General features: G+C 44.1%; 1 pseudogene; it reads right to left on the bottom strand.

The window, feature by feature from the left end:
• Positions 1-4284, bottom strand: part of LOC111980093 (myoferlin-like) — a 62161-nt pseudogene extending 57877 nt beyond the window's left edge.
• Between the last annotated feature and the right edge of the window lie 12809 nt (positions 4285-17093).

Genomic DNA, 17093 nt, shown 5'->3' with positions numbered 1-17093 from the left:
TGAGAGACAGAGCTGCCCTTGTAGACTTCAGGATGAATCAGATAAACAGTTGTTTAGTGCCCACATAGAGAATAGAATATCTAGGCGTAGTTCTGAATTCTATCTCTTTCCAGGCCGCACTATCAGACGGGCGAATCATGTTGCTTCGGGTGAATCATGTCTCTCCATGTTCCAATGGGGTCATACGGTCACACTCAAGACGTGTCTCTGTATGTTGGGGTTGATGGCTTCCACCATCTCAGTAGTTCTTTTGGGACTATTGAGGATGAGATATTTTCAGTGCTGGGTGTCTGCCCTACGCCTGTGTTACCTTAGTCACCTCCATCGAAGGATAACGGTGTACTCACCAAGCATAGCGTCTCTCCGCCACTGACGGGACCCCTCGATTTTCACCAAGGGTATTCCCCTAGAGGTAGTGTCTGTGAGGAAAGTAGTGATAACAGACGCATCTCTCACAGGGTGGGGCGCAGTCTGTGAGGGGAGAGCATTGAATGGATTGTAAGTCCCCACAACTACGTCATGCTCACATAAATTACCTTGAGTTGCTTACAGTGCTGCTTGCACTAAAGCATCTTCTGCCTTTTTTCGGAATTGTCACATCCTGGTCAGAATGGACAAACGACTGTAGTGGCATACATCAATCACCAAGGTGGCACCCGATCTCTGCGTTTGTGCAGACCAGTCCAGAAAATGATTCTGTGGAGCAGCGCACATCACTCTTTACACGTGACTCATGTCCGGAACGGACTTGTAGTCCAGAGGTATGGGGACTGGAGACTCCATCCCGAAGTGGTGGCTCAAGTGTGGTGGAAAAATACGGACAAACATCCATAGATCTCTACGCATGCGCAAAGACACACACTGCCCGCTGTTTTTTGAACTAGCAAGAGGTGACGCTGCAATGCGGCATGTTGGGCTACCCCTGATACGTTTATGAGGATTTACGAACTAGACGTCACTGCGCCCTCGCTGACATACACGGTGCTGTGTTGGTGCCTCTGAGGGATGATTATGTCAAGACTATCTAGCTTCGGAGAGCACATGAGCGCTATAGGAGTTGACTATATGTGAGATACCCATATTTGAGATAACGAAAAAAGTATTTGAAAAAGCACTAGGGTAAGCACTTCTGCAGTCAGAGATCCATAATCTTCCTTAAGGTCAAATCTTAAGGTTACTTGCGTAACCCCTGTTCTCTGATAATATGATTGGGGTATCTCAATATGCACAAGGAGGAAAACATATATGTCTGATAATGAGCTAGAGTACGGGACTTGGCGCATTATAATAAGTGGGGTTGCCCACTATTCGCCACGCCTCCTGTCTGTTTAAGGCAGATGTTGTGTGATTGGAGCTTCCTTATGATCTCGCACCAAAGGGCCATGCCCCATATGTAAGATAGCTCACTCATATCATCAGAGAACCCGGGGTTACGCAAGTAACTTGAAGATTTGACCTGAACATTATGGATCTCCCTCCGCAGAAGTGCTTACTCTAGTTTTTTACAACTCAGTTTAAACTCAGCACTGGCCTCAGGGTTTGAACTTTCCCTTTAAGTCACTCTCTGTATAACCTGTGCTTACCAGACACTGTATTGTAATGACCAGGTTCACATACTAATGGAGGGGCACTTTGACTGAGAAATGACAGAGGTCAAACTGAGTAAAACACCATGTTCCTCCTCCTCCCTAGCAGCACTAGCAGCGTCCGATTAGCAGGAGGTGTGTGTGCGTGTGTGTGTGATGTGTGTTCTCTCACAAAACATTTGAGACATATACAGTCGATACATGCCAGGTACGTACTTGTCTTTGCCAATAGTCTCATAGTCTTTCACAATCACGTCCAAAAAGGAGGAGGCATCCAATGGGGAGCCCTTTAGGTCGAACTCAAGCACCTGCAACCACAAATTGAGTTAGTTCATAAAAACACAACTTTGCCAATGTTAGTTAAATGATGAAACTATGAAACATGGAGGGGGCTGCAAATGTTTTAAATCAAAGGGGAAGTGTTAACAGTTATCATTCCACTATCTAAAAATAACTACTCCATGTTGAGTCATCAACAAACATTAAGCACAGCGGACAAAATATTAGCCTCATTCCCTAATTCATTCTCATACCCTCCTCCACATAATACATTCCTCTCGAGGCCCTCCTCCACATAATACATTCCTCTCTAGGCCTTTTTCAACATTCCCAGAGACTGCCAGAGAGAGGATGGAATGTAATGTAAATATTTATACTTACTTCATTCCACACGGGATTGAGTTCACTATCAATTGCTTTAGTTTTCTTCTTTTCACCTGTAGTGTTTACACAAAGTGGCAAGATTAAAACATGGAATATACGTTTTTATATGAACCCTTCATATAACTAGGCAAGTCAGTTAAGAACAAATTCTTATTTACAATGACGGCCGACACTTGGCCAATTGTGCACCGCCCTACGGGACTCCCAATCACGGCCGGTTGTGATACAGCCAGGGAATCAAACCAGGGTGTCTGTAATGACACCTCAAGCATTGACATGCAGTGCCTTAGACAGCTGTACCACTCGGGAGTATATGTATGGGTAGAATATATTTCTCTGGGTCCAATGCAGACGTTTTTATCTCAATATAAAATCCTTTCTGGGTAACAATTACGTTACTGTGATTGTTTTTAATTAAATGGTCAAAAATAAACAAAAATTGCTTCTTTGCAAAAATGCAAAGTTCTCAAGCAATCATTTTGCTAGGACTGTTTAGGAGTGGCCTAAGTGGGGAGGGGAAAACTAGCTGTTATTGGCAGAGAGGTTTGTTTCTTATTGGTCTCTTAACTAATTTACTGCCTGGTGATGTCACCAGGTAGGCCAAAATTCTATCCCACCAAAACAGGCTGAAATTTTAGGCAGTCTTTTCAAACAGCTCTTACACTAAAAGGGCATTATCATAATTTTCACAATTTCAATTTCCAACCTCATAATGGAAATATATATAAAACACAGGTATATCACGTTTTTAACTGCACTGGGCCTTTAACATATACAGGTAGTTTTAAAATGGGTAATAACTACAACATCCCTGGGTCTGGTAACATAGCGAGCCAACTTACAGTGGCAACATATTGAACCATAAAAGTTGAATGTGCATCTTGGACTGACTCTTATCCTAAAATATCCATGCAAAAATGAAGCACATTGACCCAGCTGCAGAGCTGTTGATGACAGGGGAGAATGGGTGATTCCAACCCCTTATAAGGGAATATGTTTTCCCTCTGTGTAACACAATAGAGGCAACATTATTTAATGTGACTCATTGCCTTAAAGCAGGCAAAATGAGGTTCGGGTATCTCAGAACCAATGCACAGTACCATTGTTGTACCTTCAATGCAATTCATAGTAGTTTTGTGCCCTTACATGCTCACAGTTAATGATGCAGTATCTCCAATTTGAATACAAAGAGCATCATGTTTGTGTTTATTGAACATGTTAAATGTTTGGGGACTACAAAATCCATCAGAATATCATCTTATTGTGGAATCTTGCAGTTGTTGGTTCAAAGAATAAATGATAGGCAGAAAATGGTTCAGCTAACCCAACATTGACAGCAATGGGCAGAAAGGATAATGTGCCTTTAAAATAAAGAGAACTATAAAGTAGCCTAACTAAACAGTAGGCTACAACCTGAAAGCAACTCTGCATGTCTTCATCTTTGATTTATATTAGCCTACATTTGGAGAACGTCTTTGATCCAGATGTTTTGAACTTCTCAAGAATAGCCAACAATCAAGGCATTGAAACCAAAGAGAAAATGTAGGCTAAATGCCACAGCAAGAGGCAACAAAACAATAACTCACCTTTGAACACTACCGCTGCTATGGGGTCTGGGTTTCCGAGTTTCTTTTTGGGGATGCCTTTGGCTGATTCCACTACGACGCGCAACATTATTACAGAGTTTTTAAAGTCTGTATTATAACTCCCTTATGAATCACAGCATGATCCTCTACCAAGGCGTCTCTTCCCCAGCGGTCATTGTAACAGAGGAAATGCTCCCTTAGTTAGAGGAGGAGTGAAGTCCCGAATTATTTGGCTATCCACTGTATGAGTCAGAATGGAAAAAAATATTATGGATGTGTGTTAAAAAGTATTCCATCACGTCGTGTAGGCTATAGTCAGAATCTGTTAGGTTACTAGCCATCCTACTTGTTACATCTACTTCTACTACTTGTGATATTGTTATGAGTTTATAAACAAACTTGACGTTGTCAAAATATTGTTTGACAATAGGCTACTCAAAAAAGGCTACAAGTCGTCATAGCCTACGTTGAGTGATTTACATGCATCTGTAACAGCTTTTTACAGTCTATCGTGGTTCAAATGTAGCCTACACGGCAGCGCCACTCAGAGGTGATGGGGTTGAACAACGGTAAGTGTGGTACCCTAAGGTGACCGCGGCGATTTTCCTTTAAAAAAAGAAGTCCCATGACCAACCTTATCACAGCAAGAATACTACTGCTATTACTATACTTTTATTATTTCACATCTAAGTAATTTTGCTGGTTTAATTCGGCTATTTGAAATCTGATATGCCAACTTCTGTATTTGTAAAAAACGAAAAAAAAAAAGGAAAAAAAAATCAATAAGGGCTTTGCACTTTTGTAAGCATTTATGGACAGTGAGTGAGCTCCAAAAGATTTGGGACAGTGACACGTTTTACAGATAGTCGGATAGTCCTGAATGAATCGTGAATAATGATGAGTGAGAAAGTTACAGACGTACAAATATCATAACGGTGAGAGGTTAGCATGTCCTGAGGGTATGATATTTATTATTTTTATGTTTATTTTTAACCTTTATTCGACTCCAAAATGACACAATCAATTATTTACCATACATTTCTATTGGGAATAAAATAATCTGTAACTACCAAAACAAACAGCAAATACATCCAACAAATTCGTAGACTTACAAGCTTGATTTAATCAATGTGGGACTATGTACCAAACGTGATGTCCTTTCTAAACGGTTCACCCGCCATGGATGAAAATACCCTCAAATTAAAGCTGGCAGTCTGGACTTGAACTTCATAGTCATTGTGTACTGGAGTACAGAGACAAAACAACAACAAGAAAGTGTCACAGTCCCAATACCTTTGGAGCTCACTGTCGTCTAAGTCATATAATGAGAATAGGCAATATTGAAATGCCCCTGCCTCAAATACCCTGATTTGTCATTTTAGTATTGCGCACAAGCTACTAGGCAGAAACGGTAGGCATAATTGCAAAATATCTTGCCTATGTAGAGTAAGATGATGGCAAGGTTTTGTAAATCAGCCTCAACCACCTGATTGATTTTCATTAGATTTTTCTTAAATGTGGGATAATTTGTAGAATGTCAAATGTGACATGAACATATTCAAACCCCCAGTATTTGGGAAACATAGACCAGCGTTGGCCAAACCCCTTGGAGAGCTACCTCTAGGCAGAACTTTTTACACTCCTTATATTTACATGTTGGTTCCTTATGGACAAGGAGAAACTGCAATCCAGCCTATGGTTAGACCATTATTAGTAACATTTTCTAACCAAAAACCTATGCAAAAGCATACTCTAAATTCCATGCCAAAATAATCTCACAGTAACTTCAAACCAAGTCATCAAGTTTTTAGTTTGTATTCAACTTTACGAGAATCCTGAATACACCTGACCTGTAAATTAAACAGAGGTCAGGTGACCTGACCTGAGCTTTAAAACAGATTTTTTTTCAAATGTGGGATCACCAGAAACCCTGGCTGGAGCCAATGGCATTCATGATAGGAAGTCTCACTTCACACACACACACCACACACACAAGCACACACAAAAAACACCCTCGCACTTCACCACACAAGCTAACTTGTAGCGCGCCTATAGCCTACTCCTTTGCCTTACGCAAAATTTGGTCATGCAGAAATGAGAGAGCAAATGTTTGTCTGTTTTGGGAAAATCTGGGAATACTTGGCCAAGGAAACATTTCTGGTTGGTCTCAGGGAATGTAAAACAGTTAGTAAGGGAGACTTTGACAACCGGATTGAGTGATGTAGCAGTAAATATTGTAATGAAACAGCAGGGAGCAGGTCTCGAACCCTTGACCTTCTAGCCCCAGGTCAGGCACGCTATCGACTGTGCCGCAAAAGCATGCTCGTGCGGCAGAGTCGATTTCCGTGCTTATAAACCCAGGGTCGTTACACTATGTTCGATGAACAACTGATGAGCATTGAGAGCCACACAAGTTTGACAAAATCACATGATATATTTTCAGCTTAATAACCTCATATATATTTAAAAATACGGCTATTTATTTACTTTTGTAGCTTTTTGTCAGACGCATGCTTTTTTAACTGTCCCCTCCAAGTTTAGCTGGAATTTAGACCCGAAAGGATTTTATAAAAGTGATTGGTTTGACGATATGACATTGGCCGTATCACCTTGCGCAGCGCAGAATATCAGATCTCAACAAGGATTGGAGAAATGTTTAACATCATCAGTACCACATCTATATTATGTATATCTTGTCTAAAGAGCAACGTGACTGCAAGCAGAGATCAGTATATAATGACGAGATGCCCATGTATGCGTCCTAACAATGGGAGTCGTTGTCCCCTTAGGTCCAAAATAAGCACAAAGAAACGCATTGGGCTTATTTTGGACATATTTTGGCGATTGAATCCTCTTGCTTCGCCTCTTCCTCTCTGCTGCAAAAGAGACTGATTTGAATGCCTAACTGGAATACGTAATAAATCAACTTTTTTTGTAAATAAGTGGTGTTAGAATTGTTTTATTAAATGCGGGACATGATTGTTTGGTTGCGGGGCGCGGGACAAAGGGCCAAAATGCAGGACTGTCCCGCACAATCCGGAACATATTGTCACCCTACTGTGGATTCGACTTTTACTCGACTCTTCTTCCTGACAGCTAAAGGCCCCGAAGCTTCTACTTTACGCAGTCTCTGCTCTACTCCTAGAGAACAGGCTACTCTGGGGAATGGTGCTTGTTTAATAAAGTGAGATCAATGCTGAATCAATGTCTGCAAGATCACAAATCATAGTATTGTACATATCAGAACCAAATATAATAGCATAATAAAACGTTACTGTAAGACAAAAAACACACTTCATTTCTAATGAGATTTCAGTAGAAACCACACTTGTTTAAGCAAGTCAGTCATATCAGCTATGTTTTTTTAAAGGCAGTAAATGAGGCTGAATGAACTGTTTCACTGCCAGACAAGGCTCCGCTGATAGCCAGGTGTAGCAGTGGTAAGGATTCACTCCATGGTGCTGAAAAGAAAGCTCTGCAGTTCGGACAACTTTATGTAGGTTTTAACAGTTTGTGGGCACCGTTTGTCATTGTAATGCAATTATCATTATCGTTATAGTGCAATTAATGTATTGTTTACTGTTGTGTTGTGTTGAGTTGAGTTTTCCCCACCAAGATTTCCATGCTAGAATCGCCACTGGTAAAACACGAGATTACCTATACAACTGCAAGTGTTTCTCTCTTCTCTTGCAGGGGGCCCCCGAAACTGCGCTACGCCACTGATGATTGTGCGAATAGTCTCGTTTTTCTCTCATGCGGCCACAACTCAACAGCACGCACAACTAGGCCTTATAGGATATGGGTTTATAAAATTTGTTTCCAGATAATTACTACCCCATAGTGACGTGTCGTGTGGCGTTTTGTTGCTGTCCGTTTTGCTGAACTTTACTTTGCTAGCTGACAACTTACGTTTTTTTGTTTTGTTTTTGTTTTAATTAGTTTATATTTTTTGTTTTCCATCGCACCTTTTTTCCTCTATAAACTTTTTCACTCCGGACGCTTTATCTGGACATGGTTCGTCAACACCTTCACCAGCCGAAGCTAAGTGTAACTTTAACATGATGTCTTCTAATTGCAGTCGCTGTACTCATAATATACAGGAGAACATCGCCTTACGGCGAGAATAGCTGTGCTACAAGCCCAGCTTCAGACGCAATCGTTAGGCAAGGGTAATTTCAGTGATTTCAGTGTAGGAAAGGAAGAAACAGCGTTCGTGCCACAGTAAGTACAGATAGTAACGTTAGTATAAATCCCCCGCACAGTCCCGCAGCAGGAAAACTTTCTCATGGCTTCTGGAGGGAATGCTGTTGGAATGCTCAACCGGTGTCGCTCATTCAGCGACAGAAACTTTCAACCGGTTTTCCCATTATGTAGCGAGTCGGAGTCTGAGGCGAGTCTTCTCTTGTCTCTACTCCTCCCGTTACGGGGTCTGAGACGCCGAGGCTCCCACCATTAGCTCTGACAAATTGAAAACCCTAGTCATTGGCGACTCCTTACCCGCAGTATTAGACTTAAAGGAATCACCCAGCGATCATACACTGTTTACCAGGGGGCAGGGCTACCGACGTTAAGGCTAATCTAAAGATGGTGCTGGCTAAAGCTAAATCTGGCGAGTGTAGAGAGTATAGAGATATTGTTATCCACGTCGGCACCAACGATGTTAGGATGAAACAGTCAGAGGTCACCAAGTGCACATAGCTTCAGCGTGTAAATCAGCTAGAAAGATGTGTCGGCATCGAGTAATTGTCTCTGGCCCCTCCCAGTTAGGGGGAGTGACGAGCTCTACAGCAGAGTCTCAGCACTCAATCGCTGGTTGAAAACTGTTTTCTGCCCCTCCAAAAGATAGAATTTGTAGATAATTGGCCCTCTTTCTGGGACTCACAAACAGGACCAAGCCTGACCTGCTGAGGAGTGACGGACTCCATCCTAGCTGGAGGGGTGCTCTCATCTTATCTACCAACATAGATAGGGCTCTAACTCCTCTAGCCACAATGAAATAGGGTGCAGGCCAGGCAGAGGCTGTTAGCCAACCTGCCAGCCCGAAACTGCGCTACGCCACTGATGATTGTGCGAATAGTCTCGTTTTTCTCTCATGCGGCCACAACTCAACCACGCACAACTAGGCCTTATAGGCATAGGTTATAAAATTTGTTTCCAGATAATTACTACCATAGTAGACGTGTTGCTGTGCGTTACTTAATGTTAGATCCTCACTTCAAAGGCAGTCATAGTCAATGATAATCACTGATCATAATCTTGATGTGATTGGCCTGACTGAAACATGGCTTAAGCCTGATTAATTTACTGTGTTAAATGAGGTCACCTCCTGGTTACACTAGTGACAATATCCCCGTGCATCCCGCAAAGGCGGAGGTGTTGCTCACATTTACGATAGCAAATTTCAATTTACAAAAAAAAAATGCGTTTTCGTCTTTTGAGCTTCTAGTCATGAAATCTATGCAGCCTACTCAATCACTTTTTATAGCTACTGTTTACAGGCCTCCTGGGCATATACAGCGTTCCTCTCTGAGTTTCCTGAATTCCTATCAGACCTTGTAGTCATAGCAGATCATATTCTAATTTTTGGTGATTTTAATATCACATGGAGAAGTCCACAGACCCACTCCAAAAGTCTTTCGGAGCCATCATTGACTCAGTGGGTTTTGTCCAACATGTCTCTGGACCTACTCACTGCCACAGTCATACTCTGGACCTAGTTTTGTCCCATGGAATAAATGTTGTAGATCTTAATGTTTTTCCACATAATCCTGGACTATCGGACCACCATTTATTACGTTTGCAATCGCAACAAATAATTGCTCAACCCCAACCAAGGAGCATCAAAAGTCGTGCTATAATTCTCAGACAACACAAAAATTCCTTAGATGCCTTCCAGACTCCTTCTGCTACCCAAGGACGTCAGAGGACAAAAATCAGTTAACCACCTAACTGAGGAACTCATTAACCTTGCGCAATACCTATAGATGCAGTTGCACCCCTAAAAACGAAAAAGATTTGTCATAAGAAACTAGCTCCCTGGTATAAAGAAAATACCCGAGCTTTGAAGCAAGCTTCCAGGAAATTGGAACGGAAATGGCGCCACACCAAACTGGAAGTCTTCCGACTAGCTTGGAAAGACAGTACCGTGCAGTACCGAAGAGCCCTCACTGCTGCTCGATCATCCTACTTTTCCAACTTATCGAGGAAAATAAGAACATCCAAAATTTCTTTTTAATACTGTTGCGAAACTAACTAAAAAGCAGCATTCCCCAAGAGAGGATGGCTTTCACTTCAGCAGTAATAAATTCATGAACTTCTTTGAGGAAAAGATCATGACATTAGAAAGCAAATTACGGACTCCTCTTTGAATCTGCGTATTCTCTCCAGGGCTTAGCTGTCCTGGATCTGCACAGCTCTGCGAGGGCCTGGGATCGGGAGAGACACTTAAGTGTTTTAGTATATATATCTCTTGACACAATGATGAAAATAATCATGGCCTCTAAACCTTCAAGCTGCATACTGGATCTATTCCTACTAAACTGCTGAAGGAGCTGCTTCTGTGTCTTGGCCCTCCTATGTTGAACATATAAACAGCTCTCTATCCACCGGATGTGTACCAACTCACTAAAAGTGGCAGTGATAAAGCCTCTCTTGAAAAAGCCAAACCTTGACCCGGAAATATTAAAAAACTATCGGCCTATATCGAATCTTCCATTCCTCTCAAAAATTTTAGAAAAGCTGTGCGCAGCAACTCACTGCCTTTCTGAAGACAAACAATGTATACGATGCTTCAGTCTGGTTTTAGACCCCATCATAGCACTGAGACTGCACTTGTGAAGGTGGTAAATGACCTTTTAATGGCGTCAGACCGAGGCTCTGCATCTGTCTCGTGCTACTAGATTTAGTGCTGCCTTTGACACCATCGATCACCACATTCTTTTGGAGAGACTGGAAACCCAAATTGGTCTACAGGACAAGTTCTGGCCTGGTTTAGTATCTTACCTGTCGGAAAGATATCAGTTTGTCTCTGTGAATGGTCTGTCCTCTGACAAATCAACTGTACATTTGGTGTTCCTCAAGGTTCCGTTTTAGGACCACTATTGTTTTTCAACTATATATTTTACCTCTTGGGGATGTTATTCGAAAACATAATGTTAACTTTCACTGCTATGCGGATGACACACAGCTGTACATTTCAATGAAACATGGTGAAGCCCAAAATTGCCCTCGCTAGAAGCCTGTGTTTCAGACATAAGGAAGTGGATGGCTGAAAACTTCTTACTTTTAAACTCGGACAAAACAGAGATGCTTGTTCTAGGTCCCAAGAAACAAAGAGATCTTCTGTTAAAACTGAAAATTCATCTTGATGGTTGTAAAGTCGTCTCAAATAAAACTGTGAAGGACCTCGGCGTTACTTTGACCCTGATCTCTCTTTTGACGAACATATCAAGACTGTTTCAAGGACATGTTTTTCCATCTACGTAACATTGCAAAAATCAGAAATTTTCTGTCCAAAAATGATGCAGAAAAATTAATCCATGCATTTGTTATTCTAGGTTAGACTACTGCAATGCTCTACTTTCCGGCTACCCGGATAAAGCACTAAAATAACTTCAGTTAGTGCTAATAACGGCTGCTAGAATCTGACTAGAACCAAGAATTTTGATCTTTTACTCCAGTGCTAGCTTCCCTACACTGCTTCCTGTTAAGGCAAGGGCTGATTTCAAGGTTTTACTGTTAACCTATAAAGCGTTACATGGGCTTGCTCCTACCTATCTTTCCGAGTTGGTCCTGCGTACATACCAATACGTACGCTACGGTCACAGAACGCAGGCCTCCTAATTGTCCTAGAATTTCTAAGCAAACGCGGGAGGCAGGCTTTTTCCTATAGATCTCCATTTTTATGGAATAGTCTGCCTACCCATGTGAGGGACGCAGACTCGGTCTCAACCTTTAAGTCTTTACTGAAGACTTATCTCTTCAGTAGGTCATATGATTGAGTGTAGTCTGGCCCAGGAGTGTGAGGGTGAACGGAAAGGCTCTGGAGCAACGAACCGCCCTTGCTGTCTCTGCCAGGCCGGTTCCCCCTCTCTCACTGGGATTCTCTGCCTCTAACCCTGTTACAGGGGCTGAGTCACTGGCTTGCTGGTGCTCTTTCATGCCCCTAGGAGGGGTGCGTCACTTGAGTGGGTTGAATTACTGACGTGATCTTCCTGTCTGGGTTGGCGCCCCCCCTTGGTTTGTGCTGTGGTGGAGACCTTTGTGGGCTATACTCGGCCTTGTCTCAGGATTGTAAGTTGGTGGTTGAGGATTTCCCTCTAGTGGTGCGGGGGCTGTGCTTTGGCAAAGTGGGTGGGGTTATATCCTTCCTGTTTGGCCCTGTCCGGGGGTTTCTTCGGATGGGGCCACAGTGTCTCCTGACCGCTCCTGTCTCAGCCTCCAGTATTTATGTCTAGTAGTTTATGTGTCGGGGGGCTAGGGTCAGTTGGTTACTGGAGTACTTCTCCTGTCTTATCCAGTGTCCTGTGTGTAATTAAGTATGCTCTCTCTAATTCTCTCGTTCTCTCTTTCTCTTTGAGAACCTGAGCCCTAGGACCATACGTCAGGACTACCGGGCATGATGACACCTTGCTGTCCCCAGTCCGCCTGGCCTTGCTGCTATTCCAGTTTCAACTGTTTTGCCTGCGGTTACGGAACCCCTACCTGTCCCAGACCTGCTGTTTTCAACTCTTAATGTATCGGCTATGAAAAGCCAACTGAGATTTATTCCTGATTATTATTTGACCATGCTTGTCATTTATGACATTTTGAAAATCTTGGCTCTCTCTAATTTTCTCCTTCTCTCTTCTTTCTCTCGGAGGACCTGAGCCCTAGGACCATACGTCGGGACTACCGGCCGTGGTGACTCCTTGCTGTCCCCAGTCCGCCTGGCCTTGCTGCTATTCCAGTTTCCAACTGTTCTGCCTGCGGTTATGGAACCCCTACTTGTCCCAGACCTTGCGTTTTCAACTCTTAATGATCGGCTATGAAAAGCCAACTGAGATTTATTCCTGATTATTATTTGACCATGCTTGTCATTTATGAACATTTTGAAAATCTTGGCTCTCTCTAATTTTCTCCTTCTCTCTTTCTTTTCTCGGAGGACCTGGGCCCTAGGACCATGCGTCGGGACTGCCGCCCGTGGTGTCTTTGCTGTCCCCAGTCCGCCTGGCCTTGCTGCTATTCCAGTTTCAGCTGTTCTGCCTGCGGTTATGGAACCGCCACTGTCCCAGACCTGTTGTTTTTCAACTCTTGATGATCGGCTATGAAAAGCCAACTGAAAATTATTCATGATTATTATTTGACCATGCTTGTCACTTATGAACATTTTTGAACATCTTGGCATAGTTCTGTTATAATCTCCACCGGCACAGCCAGAAGAGACTGGCCACCCCTCATAGCTGGTTCCTCTTAGGTTTTCCTAGGTTTTGGCCTTTCTAAGGGAGTTTTTCCTAGCCACCGTGCTTCTACACCTGCATTACTAGCTGTTTGGGGTTTTAGGCTGGGTGTCTGTACAGCACTTCGAGATATTAGCTGATGTACGAAGGGCTATATAAAATAAAATTGATTGATTGATTGATCTGCTTTGATTGACACTAAACACAGGTAGGATATGCTACAGTTTGTTAACACCATCTGCTGTAATATTTGCTCACTTACTGTATGTGTAGGGCCAACGTTCAATTTTCATTTTCGAGAGGGAAACCTAACCAATTAAATACTTTTTGTAATTGCGCACACATTGATGTCAGAAATGTACCTACCCCAATGCTCTGTTTCGATTTTTTATTTATTTCACATTTATTTAACCAGGTAGGCCAGTCGAGAACAAGTTCTCATTTACAACTGCGACCTGGCCAAGATAAAGCACAGCAGTGCACACAAACAACAACACAGAGTTAAAATGGAATAAACAAACGTACAGTCAAGAACACAATAGACAAAAAGTCTATATACAGTGTGTGCAAATGGCGTGAGGAGGTAAGGCAATACATAGGCCATAGTAGCAATTACCATAGTAATTACAATTGAGCAAATGAACACTGGAGTGATAGATGTGCAGATGATGATGTGCAAGTAGAAATACTGGTGTGCGGGGCCTCCCGGGTGGCGCAGTGGTCTAGAGCACTGCATCGCAGTGCTAGCTGCGCCACCAGAGTCTCTGGGTTCGCGCCCAGGCTCTGTCGCAGCCGGCCGCGACCGGGAGGTCCGTGGGGCGACGCACAATTGGCCTAGCGTCGTCCGGGTTAGGGAGGGTTTGGCCGGTAGGGATATCCTTGTCTCATCGCGCTCCAGCGACTCCTGTGGCGGGCCGGGCGCAGTGCGCGCTAACCGAGGGGGGCGGGTGCACGGTGTTTCCTCCGACACATTGTTGCGGCTGGCTTCCGGGTTGGAGGCGCGCTGTGTTAAGAAGCAGTGCGGCTTGGTTGGGTTGTGCTTCGGAGGACGCATGGCTTTCGACCTTTGTCTCTCCCGAGCCCGTACGGGAGTTGTAGCGATGAGACAAGATAGTAATTACTAGCGATTGGATACCATGAAAATTGGGGAGAAAAGGGGAGAAAATAAAATAAAATAAAAAATAAAAATAAAAAGAAATACTGGTGTGCAAAGAGCAAAAAGTAAATAAATACAATATGGGGATGCAGTAGGTAGATTGGTTGGGCTATTTACAGATGGGCTGTGTACAGCTGCAGCGATCGGTTAGCTGCTCAGATAGCTGATGCTTAAAGTTAGTGAGGGAGATATAAGGATCCAACTTCAGCGATTTTTGCAATTCGTTCCAGTCATTGGCAGCAGAGAACTGGAAGGAAAGGCGGCCAAAGGAGGTGTTGGCTTTGGGGATGACCAGTGAGATATAACTGCTGGAGCGTGTGCTACTAGTGGGTGTTGTTATCGTGACCAGTGAGCTGAGATAAGGCGGAGCTTTACCTAGCAAAGACTTATAATGACCTAGAGCCAGTGGGTCTGGCGACGAATATATAGCGAGGGCCAGCCAACGAGAGCATACAGGTCGCAGTGGTGGGTGGTGTGTGGGGCTTTGGTGACAAAACGGATGGCACTGTGATAGACTGCATCCAGTTTGCTGAGTAGAGGGTTGGAGGCTATTTTGTAAATGACATCACCGAAGTCGAGGATCAGTAGGATAGTCCGTTTTACGAGGGTATGTTTGGCGGTGTGAGTGAAGGAGGCTTTGTTGCGAAATAGGAAGCCGATTCTAGATTTAATTTTGGATTGGAGATGTTTAATATGAGTCTGGAAGGAGAGTTTACAGTCTAGCCAGACACCTAGGTATTTGTAGTTGTCCACATATTCTAAGTCAGAACCGTCCAGAGTAGTGATGCTTGTCGGGCAGTCGGGTGCGGGCAGCGATCGGTTAAAAGCATGCATTTAGTTTTACTAGCGTTTAAGAGCAGTTGGAGGTCACGGAAGGAGTGTTGTATGGCATTGAAGCTCGTTTGCAGGCTAGTTAACACAGTGTCCAAAGAAGGGCCAGATGTATACAGAATGGTGTCGTCTGCGTAGAGGTGGATCAGAGAATCACCCGCAGCAAGAGCGACATCATTGATATATACAGAGAAAAGAGTCGGCCCGAGAATTGAACCCTGTGGTACCCCATGGAGACTGCCAGAGGGCCGGACAACCAGCCCTCCGATTTGACACACTGAACTCTATCTGAGAAGTAGTTGGTGAACCAGGCGATGCAGTCATTTGAGAAACCAAGGCTGTTGAGTCTGCCGATAAGAATGCGGTGATTCGAAAGCCTTGGCCAGGTCGATGAATACGGCTGCACAGTACTGTCTTTTATCGATGCCGGTTATGATATCGTTTAATACCTTGAGCGTGGCTGAGGTGCACCCGTGACCAGCTCGGAAACCGGATTGCACAGCAGAGAAAGTACGGTGGGATTCCGTGGGATGACTGGGATGAATGAAGAAGCAGATTTAAAGAGCAGGACAAGACACCCTCTTTTTGACAGATGATTGGCATAAGGGCATGTACTTGATAGGCTTATCTGGCTTACAGTGGTGTAAAGTACTCAGGCAAAAAAGTACTACGTAAGTCGTTTTTTGTGGTATCTGTACTATTTATATTTTTGACAACTTTTACTTTACTACATTCCTAAAGAGAATATGTACTTTTTACTCCATACATTTTCCCCTGACACCCAAAACTACTCGTTCAATTTTGGGTGTCATGCTTAGCAGGAGAGAGTTAGGGTCCAATTGTCACGCACGCTATCCTCAAACCCCCTGTCATAAATCAACCAAGGCGCAGCGTGCATGTCGTTCCACATCTTTTAATAGGAGTGAAACCTTAACGAAAACAAACAGGTAAACAGCAATGAACGTGACGCAACCGAAGTGCACACAAACACACACGGAAAATAATAATTACCCACACATTAGGTGGGAAAAAAGGCTGCCTAAGTATGTTTCTCAATCAGAGACAATGATAGACAGCTGTACCTGATTGAGAACCATACGCGGCCAAAACATAGAAATACAGAAACCTAGAAAACAAAACATAGAATGCCCACCCCACATCACACCCTGACCTAACCAAATAGAGAAATAAAACGTCTCTCTAAGGTCAGGGCGTGACAGTACCCACCCCCAAAGGTGCGGACTCCCGGCCGCAAACCTGAGCCTATAGGGGAGGGTCCGGGTGGGCATCTACATCGGTGGCGGCTACGGTGCGGGACACAGACCCCGCTCCATATCTGGTGCGGGGACCCTCGTCGCCGACCCCGGACTGGGCACCCTCGCTGCGGGCCCCGGACTGGAGACCATCGCTGGAGGCTCCGGACTGGAGAACGTCGCTGGAGGCTCCGGACTGGGGACCGTCACTGGAGGCTCCGGACTGGGGACCGTCGCTGGAAGCTCCGGACTGGGGACCGTCGCTGGAGGCTCCGGAACGGGGACCGTCGCTGGAAGCTCCGGAACGGGGACCGTCGTTGGAGGCTTCGTGCCATGACTCTTCACTGGAGGCTTCGTGCCATGGATCATCACTGGAGGCTTCTTGCCATGGATCATCACTGGAAGGCTTTCTTGACCATGGATCATCACTGGAGGCTTCGTGCCATGGATCTCACTGAGGCGTTTCGTGCCATGGATCATCACTGGACGCTTCGTGCCATGATCATCACTGAGGCTTCTTGCCATGGATCATCACTGGAGGCTTTGCCATGGATCAATCACTGGAGGCTTCTTGCCATGGA

Source organism: Salvelinus sp. IW2-2015, linkage group LG20 (assembly GCF_002910315.2).
Source record: "Salvelinus sp. IW2-2015 linkage group LG20, ASM291031v2, whole genome shotgun sequence".
Taxonomy (NCBI): domain Eukaryota; kingdom Metazoa; phylum Chordata; class Actinopteri; order Salmoniformes; family Salmonidae; genus Salvelinus; species Salvelinus sp. IW2-2015.
Note: the sequence above shows the minus strand (reverse complement) of the source record. Positions and strands in the feature narration are given on the sequence as shown.